Source organism: Spinacia oleracea, chromosome 4, assembly GCF_020520425.1.
Source record: "Spinacia oleracea cultivar Varoflay chromosome 4, BTI_SOV_V1, whole genome shotgun sequence".
Taxonomy (NCBI): Eukaryota; Viridiplantae; Streptophyta; class Magnoliopsida; order Caryophyllales; family Amaranthaceae; genus Spinacia; species Spinacia oleracea.
The window spans coordinates 133877958-133888256 of record NC_079490.1 but is presented as its reverse complement, the minus strand read 5'-3'; the positions used below and the strand labels follow the sequence as shown (position 1 = coordinate 133888256).

Here is a 10299-nt window from a genome sequence, read left to right as displayed (position 1 = left end):
AAATGCCCCAAAGGTACTATGTGTTTTTCGGATTTTATGACAAATAAAGTCTGAGTTTTAAGCCTAAAACTTGAATGAATACTTGAATTACTCGTTATAAATTGTGAACCATGATCACCTATTTATAGGGTATGGGTATCGGATATTAGAATCCTACTAGGAAACTAATTTAACTAATCTGAATTTAACTTAAATTCAATTAATTAATTATCTAGTAGATTTAGGAAATCAATCTATACGAATCCTAATCGACCAAGGCTTCGTACACAAGCACAAACACACACGCACGCACAGCAGCCCACGAGGGGCGCCTATGCGCGCGGGCGCTGAGCCCAGGCCCAGCAAGTGCTCGCAGCCCACGAGGGGCGCACCTGCTGGCCTTGCTCGCGTTTGGGCTTTGCTTGCTTTGGTCGCGCGGGCTTCGCTAGGCGTTGGGCCTAGCTTCGTGCTAGGCCTTGCGTCTAGCAAGCTCGTCCGATGTTTATTCGTATGTCGCGCTTCCGATTAATTTTTCGATTCCGGAATTCATTTCCGATACGAACAATATTTAACATTTCCGAATCCGGAATTAATTTCCGTTTCGAACAAATATTTAATATTTCCGTTTACGGAATTATTTTCCGATTCCGATAATATTTCCGATTCTGACAATATTTCCGTTTCCGGCAATATTTCCATTTCCGATAATATTTTCCGATACGTACCATGTTTCCGTTTCCGGCAACATCTATGACTTGGATAATATTTATATTTTCGATACGATCCATATTTCCGTTTCCGGCAAAATCATCGTTTCCGGAGTATTCATTATTTGCCTTTGACGATCTCAGCTCCCACTGGAACCAAGATCCGTCGATTCCGAATATCCATAGATGGAGTATTTAATGCCATTAAATACTTGATCCGTTTATGTACTATTTGTGTGACCCTACGGGTTCAATCAAGAGTAAGCTGTGGATTAATATCATTAATTCCACTTGAACTGAAGCGGCCCCTAGCTAGGCATACAGTTCACTTGATCTCACTGAATTATTAACTTGTATAATTAATACTGAACCGCATTTATTAGACTTACCATTAAATGCATACTTGGACCAAGGGCATTATTTCCTTCACTTTTCAAACCATTATATGTTCTTTTTTTTAACAACCTATGTACATTGATATAAAAGAACAAACTATGTTGATTTAAAAGAACAAATTATGTTGATGCCACGGTAAAAGTAAAGTTGTGAAAAGAACATTACAATTTGAAAAGAACATTAGAGGAAAGAACAAGAAAACGTACCTTAAACACTTGATCAACATTTATCAGGAGCATCAATATCTTTTAATAAATCTTCAAAAACTGATCTCAATCCTCGGAAAATATAATAGGGCTATAGCAACGCCTTTTTAGATAACAGTTTTCCTGGCGTTGCTATACCATAACTATTGCAACAGTTAAATAATTATTAATTTTAGTAGACTTTGACTTTGGAAAAACGTAGCTATAGAAAAGCTATTGCAACAATTATATATTATGAGTATTTTATTGCAACAGTTTTTAGTTTTTTAATATTTTAATGAGATATTGCAACGATTTTTTTTTTCAAACATCTAAAACATGTTAAAAATTAAAAATAAAATAAAAAAAGAAATAGGTTTATTAAAAATACGGATATTTCATGAAATACCCCCGAGTTTTACCATTATTCACCAAACGCCCATCAAGTTTCAACAATTCATAAAATACCCCTCACAAATGACTTAATACCCCAAGTACCCCTTTATGACGTCATCATCTTCATAATCAACCAATTACGATCTAATTATCCACCTAATCCTTAATTAACCCCCCTAATCCCTAATTACCCCCTAATCCCCCATTAACCCACCCATTAACCCATTAACCCACCCGTTAACCCACCTATTTCTTATTTTCTCTCTCTCCCCTTCCTTTTTCCATTAACCCACCCCCCCTCAAGGATTCCGGCGAGGGAGCCATGGCTGCCCCCCTTGCTCACAGCCATTTTTGTCTCCTTCTCACCTCCCCTACAACCCACCACCTCTTTCTCAACTCACCATCACCGACTCTCCAAATCTCCTCCATTATCTTCCCAATCGACGCCGTTGTGCCTCCTTCCTTCAGATCTTGCAGTGCCTCCTCCGCCGCCTCTCCTCCGTCAGATCCCGCTCCTCATGCTGCACCTCCGCTCTTTGTATTCTTCTCAAATGCCGCGCCTCCTCCTGTCAGATCTCGCTCCTCATGGTTCACCTTCGCTCGCCTTACTTTGCTCAAACGCCGCCGCCACACTCGTCGTCAATCTATGGTAACAGAAATTTCTGGCGAAGAAGGCGAGGGGGTTGCGGTTCAAATCTGGGCGAAGAGAAGGCGAGTTTCATCGGTGGAGGAGGCAACGACTTTAGGAGGTGGTGGTGGTGGCTTCAATGGCAGAAAGGGAAGAAGGAAGGGGAGAGGAAGGGTCGAGGAAGAAGCAAAAAAGTAAAAGGAAAAGGAAAAGGAAAAAAATGGGTCAATTATGAAAAATGGGTAAATGGGTGGGTTATTTAGATGTTAATTGAGTTAATTAGGGATGATGACGTTATAAAGGGGTACTTGGGGTATTAAGTCATTTGTGAGGGGTATTTTATGAATTGTTGAAACTTGATGGGCGTTTGGTAAATAATGGTAAAACTCGGGGGTATTTCATGAAATATCCGTTAAAAATATTTCATCAGGGCGCGTTTATTTTGGGTTTCCCTCTCACTGTTTTGTTAGGGTTTTGTTAGAGGCCTCTGCGTTCCTGGTTCTCTTTCGCCTTCCTCGTCATCGTTCCTTGAAGCAACAGATTTTATCTTCCATCATCGTTCCTTTGAAGCAACAGATTACGACTCTAGATTGGAGATATAGAAAGTGACGAAATCCAGTTCTGAATTTGCGCGAAGAACCACGTTAGTTTGTATTTATTTCTTCGAATTTGCTCTTACATTTCATAATTTTGCTATTTAAGTTTTCAACCGATTATAATGGAATTTTGTTGTGTTGTTCCGAGTTCTAAATTAGGGTCCTTAATTAGGGAATTCGGTTAATTGGGGAATTTGGATGATTGGGGAATTTGGTTGATTTTATTCATGGTGTATTTGTTGATTTCAATGGTTATTTTGGCTTATTTATTAAGTTCGGATCAGTTGGTTGCTCGTTGATGATGCTATACTGTTAGGTTTTTTTCTCGTTCTACTCTGTGCTATTCTGCTACCCTGTTCTATACTGCTGATGTTATACTTACTGCTACTCGTTTTCAACTTTATAATATACAAGGAAATATATGGTAAAGTGTTTTGTAAATTTGACCCATGTAGAGAGCATGTTAGGGAGGGAATGTGATGTTGAATATATATGTATAAAGTTGTATTGAGTTTTGAAGTGTTCACTTGTGAGAGAATCAAGAACAACGAAAGCTTGAATACTGGTTACATTTTATGTATATTCCAGATTATTAATCAAAATCACCCATCTTGTTCCTTGCAATCTGCTTATTTGATGTCTACACTATGTAATTCATAGCAGTAACCTCCATTTACTCTGCTGCTTCAGACCAATTTATTTAGTTCAATTTATTATCTGTTACTCTGCTATTATCAGTTGCACCTTTTTTTTTCTTTCCCTTTTTTGGGGAGCGGGGGGTGACAAGGGGTAACCAGGTTTCTCTATTTCTTGCTACTTGCCTGCTTCTATAAACATGAAAATTCCAGAAAAGAACACCGCTGGCTAACAAGCTATGTGAGTATAAATATGAATAACAATCGATTCTTGGTGGCGAATATATTAAAATTGCATGTGAGTAGTTATTTTCTAAATCCTGAAGGCATGTTTCTCTCCCAGAAGCCACATACCTGGAAGTTATTGTGCGTACTTATGTTGAGATGTGGAGGGGGATCATCTATTAATAAGGAAGCTATTATTTGATGTTCTGCAGGTTGATGATATTCACCAAGTAGATTTCTGCAAAATAACGCCGGCGAAGTTCTGTGGTTCAAAGGAAATTGTCCCACTTGAGTTCCGCAAACTAGTAAGTTCTAATTTTTTCTTGGTTTTGGATTGGAATGTTATTATAAATTTGTATTGATGAGACTTTTTCATAATGCTCTTCTTGAGATTCCTAATTTTTTCGGGCTGGTGTGGATTTTCGAATTTCTTATTCATCCATAGTACTGCTTACTTTAGTTTAAGTGTATTAAACTTAAAGTCACTTGAATCTGGTTGAGATTCTTGGAGGGTTCGTATATTTTTATGACAGTGAAGACTTGATGACAATTAAGATTGGGAATTCACTCATGTAGCATTTGAGGAGACTGCCTTCGGAGCATCGCTGCTGCCCAACTTTTTGGATGAGGTCATGAGTGTGTTTTGAGTCTTTTGTCTTGAGGCCTTGTTTTCTCTCTTTCTAGTTTCTACCCATATGTTAAATAGGGTTCGTTTGAGGTGGCTTTGTGCCTAGGCTTTTCTCTTGCTTTGTGAATGTGATGCCTCATTTGTCTTTCTAAGCATTAATTTATTATTTACAGCAACCAACAGAAATAAATTGGGCCATAGGAGTTGTTTTTAGTTATGATAGAATTGAGGCAAAAATGCTTCTTCAGTATACGAATCAGGTAAATGGACCTTGATTGTTGCTCGTCAGTTGAATTTGATGTTTATTGGATACCTAGTTTCTAATTTGGTATGTGGATTGAACCTTATGAATGCTTCTTCAGTATACGAATTGGGTAAATGGTGGCTGATTAAGATAATGTAGTTCTTTAGTGCGTCTATAACTGTTGAGAATCCCACTTAACCGAGGACTAGGGACGGCAAGATAACTGCAGCCTTGTTTTTTTATTGTGGAACAAATAGAACACTGCCTAAACCTACTATAATTTAATAATGTGAAAGTTGTTGTGATCTTATATTGCTCCCAATTATTAATATTCTGTTTACGTTAAATTGAAGATGTTGGCTGGTAATTTTCATTTGGAGTCTTTCTAGGCGTTTGTAGCGAAAAAGACTATAGCTTATGTCATGTCCTATTGGAGGAGTTGGATTCTGTCACATCCACAGGGACATTATGTGTTGTTTGGATGGGATTTGAGTGTGAATACTGATTAGATTTTCTACTAAAATATGCTTTCCTTCTACTGCTAAACAAACGGCGGTCTGATCTAGGAAGAATAATAGTGTTCCTGTAATTGGTTTGCGATTTAGTGGTCACAAACTCACGGACTCAATAGGTTATTTAGTATATATTCAGTTGTTATGCTGCAGTTTTGTTTCGTTCCTTTGTTGTCTTGATCAGTTGCTTATTTGGTGATAATGTTGAGTTGCAATTTGCTGCTGTGATCTATACTGTTGCTGAGCAGATACCTGAATGTCTTATCTCTTTCTGCAACACATAATTGAGACACTGACGTGACAAACAAAAAAAGAAAAACAACTACTGTATATTTTCTTCTGATGTAATAATCTGTTAGTTTGCTAAAGGAAAGTAAAGTTGATCAATTGCTGTGTTTACTTTGGTTTCTAACTTCTTAAGCCCATTTCTGGTTCCATTAGTAGTATTTCAACTTAAAGTAAAATCTATAGCTATTAGTTGTATTTTATGTCCAATCTTAACCCAATTTCGTGTCTTTGAAATCCCATAAAGTTTTGTGGTTATTTGCCTAAAGAACAAAGATTTCAGATTATAATGAGAATACACGCTGGTTGCTATATTCAGACTCTGAATTTTAAGTCTAAATTGTAATTATTTGCTGGTATAATTTGTACAAAGATGTAGAACAAAGATGTAGTATGAAAAGAACCCAGAGATAAAAATAAGAGTACATGTTTTGCAAACAGAAAGAACATCTAGTGATGAAGTTGATTGAAAAATAAAAAGAACATCTAAATTGTGAAATAATAGAAGAACACAGAGATATAAATAACATAACATGTATCTCTAATACAAAGAACATCAATAAGTTGGAAAATATAAAGAAGTTGACACTCCTTTTACAATGAACAGACAAGGAATTAAAAGAACATGATTTTGTAACTTAAAGAACAACGATTAGTCTTGAAAATTAGGAACAACAATTTTGGGTTTTTTGAAGTATTATTTTGCTGTTTATTGAGTTCTAACTGGTGGATTTGAATCCGAAAAATTCTAACTAGTGGTTTAGTTGTGCTGCCTGTTTCTGATTCTGATTCATTTTGTTGAGCCAGTTCACAGTGGTTTTTGAGTGTTAATAGAAGATGATGTATTGTATACCTTAGGCACTTTTCAGTTTTGGTCATTACTCTCAAAGCAATATATCCATGTAGATAATTTAGGGACTTTTGCATGCTTGTTGCAGATTGAGATGGTATCTTTAGGTGTAGCCAACATTGCGTGTAGTGTATTTGGTTCTTATTTCCTGTTTTATCTGATTTCCTCTATTTGGCAATGGTTTAAGATGCTAAGATTTGGAAGCCACTACTGTTGGGAACTTGTCAAAATGTGACAAGCCCTGCCGGCTAAAACCTCTTGAAGGTCAACAATGGCAAGGTTAGTGCACGTGGCCCTTTGGGAGTAGGAGTAAGGTTAAGTTTTCCTAGAGAGGAGTAGCTGAGCTTGGTTAAAAATTACAGACTAGATGGTTAAAAGATAGACAGGATAATAGCATCTGCTAGGACTGCTACGTGTATTTTCTCTCAACTCTCAAGTCTTGGATATTCTATCGTATTTGCTGAGTTTCGGGGAGACTAAGGTTTGAAGCTCATCAAAAGGGGGTGGGGAGTTTCTTCAGATTTGGGCTGAGTAAGCCATCGTGTACAAGCTTTTCATCATTCCTTTTACTACATGGCTACATGCAGGGTGTCTTTTATACTGATGTTAAGGAAAACAGACTTTTCACTAGTCTTAATTGGTTAAAGGTAAGGCTACATAATTTAACCACCCAAAAGCAGTACATGCACTTAAGTTGTCATTTTTGTTATTATTGGACAGAAATATCAATGAAACTACAACTCATAAACTCCTCTTTCTTAGACACCTCCTCCCCTTCCGCTTCTTCTACATATAAATTCTGTTGAAAAGCTAAAACTATTAAGTGCACCTAATTTCGATAAACAAGTAAAGGTCACTTCGGAATAAAAGGAACAGTACGAACGATTACTTGAAACATATATTATGTAACAAATTGCAAAAGAAGACAAGTCCATGATAAATTTTGTTTCTCATTGTCAATGAATGACACCATTTCTCATAATCAAAGAAACGACTCATTGCAACCCCTCGACCTCCGGTCCGAGGCAATAGTCCAACACCAAAGCAAGTTAAGGCTACAATTTTCCATTTTGCAAGAGGTGTAAAATTTAAACTGCCATACTAATATATGATTACTACATATCTTAAGACCAACAAAAGCTTATACCAGGAAAACAAAAGTAGCCAGTACTTTGTGGTGGTTATTTTCACGGGTTATAAATTGTAGGCAGCACTATCACGCTATACTCAACAACAAATATTATATCTCAAAAGCAGGATATCTAGAACCATGAACAACATAAATGAGATGGAAACATGATCTAGTTTATTAATACCTTTTGTACTTTCTATGCTGGAATGCTGGCACTTCATAACACCTTTTGTGGTTTCCACTTCAGAAAGCTGACACTTCATAATATCCCAAAGGTTGTAAGTATGTGCCCTGTGCTTATAGATGGCCAAAAAAGTAAAATAAAAATATATCTGCAGATAAAGGTTTTCCACTGTTAGGATACTTGATCCCTTCTAGTTGCCTAACATTTCCCTCATCCCAAGCAGATGGGCAGTTCACTCTCCACAGGGTGGTTAGCATCACAGTTTTCTAATTTTGTTCTTAATATATTCTAGGAAATTAGAATAGTTGCTGCTTCTGAACCATAATCTGAACTTGTCTGAAGTTCTTAGTCGCGATGTATTTTTAAGGTGAAAATAACAGAGCCTTTTGGGTATGTCTCTTTGTCAGAAAGTTCCTAGCAGAACAGCTGGACATGAACATGAATCCTCCAGGTTTATTCTTTCTAATCGATTCATGTCCCAAAGGATGTATATGGCCTGTTCTGAATATGACCTGTTCTGAGTCCTCCATATGTTGTCCTTTAGTATGTTTATGGCCTGTTCTGAATTGCACATGCTTTAGCATAAATGACATAAGGTGCTTATGTTGATTGGTGCCTACTGTGTTTGTGAAATGGCATATAGAACCATTTTTAAGGACTGCATGAAGTTGACTTCTTTTTTCTTTTGTTTTGCAAAAATCTTAGTTTGTTGTATATCATAGGCTACTAATGTAAACTTATTTGGTTAACAAGTTCATTCCTGCCTTTTAAGGTTTATCTTTTGTCATTCATGTGGAGCTTCTTTTTTCTTAAATATTTGGATTGTATTCATTGATATTGAATTCTTATTAAAATGTTATACTTGATTTGTTTGTTGTGTAGGATGGTGCATATAGTCAAGAAGTACGAGCTACTTTAAATATGTGGAGATTTATAGGGCACATAAATATTAGACAGGTTTTAAGAAATAAAGCTATAGTATAGTGATTATTGCAGGATTTTTTAATTTTAATGGAGGTAGTTTTAGAACCAATATTTTTTTGAACTATTCAGACAATTGTAATAGATATAGATTATTCTTATGAATTTACAAATTTTTAACTTATTTGTTATGAAAATCTTATTATATGTAGTTCATATTTATTACAGGTATATGGATAACTAAATCCATTTGAGAATATAGCTCTAGATCAATTGAAAGCTTTGTATTACATGTATATGGATAACTAAATCCATTTGAGAATTTAGCTATAGATCCATTGAAAGCTTTGTATTAGAGGTATATGGATAACTAAATCCATTTGAGAATGTATCTATAGATCAATTGAAAGCATTGTCATAAGCTCATTTTAAAGCGTTGTCGTATATAAAATCAATTTAAAGCGTTGCCATAAACTCAATTGAAACTGTTGCCATAAGCTCAATTGAAACCGTTGTCGTAAGCTCAATTGAAAGTGTTGCCATAAGCTCAATTGAAAGAATTACCATAAGCTCGATTGAAAGTGTTGCTATAACTAAAAATAAAAGTGTTGCCATAAACTCAATAGAAAATGTTGTTATAGGTACAATTAGAAGTGTTACCATAAGTGTAAGAAAGTGTTGCATTAGTTTTAAACTTCAACCAACAACCAACTAATAAGTGTTGCCTTAAGTTAACAAAAACTGTTGCCTTAAACGTGTAAATGTTGGCTTAAGTTGTTGAATAACTGTTGCCTTAGGTTAAAAGTGTTGCCTATAAAAAGCGTTGCCATAGTTAATTATGGCAACAGTTTATTATAAATGTTGCCTAAATCCGGGAAACTGTTGCCATAAACTTATAGCAACGCCCCCCTATTGGTAACGGTTTTTAAACCGTTGCTATAGGCCTATTGCAACGGTTAATTGATCTATGGTAACTGTTTATTGCCGTTGCTATAAGCCTATTTTGTAGTAGTATATCACGCTCTCCAGATATTCTCTTGCTTCGAAAACTAGCCAAATTAAACTAGTGTTTTTCTTAATTCAATCATTTTTCAACAAAGGAGAAACATTCAGAAGGAATTTTAGAGAGATAATAAGGAGAAAATATATTTTTCACTCTTTCACTCACCATCTTACTCTTTCTCTCTCAAAAAATCTCTCTTATGTTGAGAGAATATCAATCCTCTCCTCTTTCTCTCTCTAAAATGTATTTATAAAATGACTAATGGTTATGATTCATAAGTACAATTATTATATATATATATAGTTGCTGAAAAATAGAAAATGAAAAAATAGGAAGTAGAATCAAATAATAACAGAGAAGGAAAAAGGAAAAATTCTTAAAGAGTGCATAATGAGAACTATGCACGTGTATTTATTTCGTTTTTAACAGAATATTATAAAAAGAACAAATGAAAAGACTAAAAGAACAAATAGAGAGACTAAAAGAACAAGTCAAGTACCTTGTCCAACAATAATATATGATTCGGAATCATCATTTTCATCATTATGTTATGAATTATATATCAAGCACATTATTCATAATATCTGAAAAAATAATAGGTTAGCATGTATAAAACCAAGAAAAAGAACTCAATCAAAAGAACAAAGGATAAATAAAAAGTAAGAAGAAAAATAACACAATAAAATAAAAAGAACAAGTTATGAAACGCAAATGAAATTGAAAATAATAAAAAAAGAAGAACACAATAGAATGAAAGAAAAAATTATGAAGCGCAAATGGTCTATTTTTCTAC

The 10299-nt window shown here is 35.3% G+C and overlaps 1 long non-coding RNA gene across 1 annotated transcript; it reads left to right on the top strand.

Annotated features, from left to right (window-relative positions):
• Positions 1-2731: 2731 nt before the first annotated feature.
• Positions 2732-8760, top strand: LOC110790829 (uncharacterized). The gene is made up of 3 exons (XR_002533937.2): positions 2732-2934; positions 3960-4052; positions 8465-8760. It is a non-coding gene; the product is annotated as an uncharacterized lncRNA (long non-coding RNA).
• The last annotated feature ends 1539 nt before the right edge of the window (positions 8761-10299 follow it).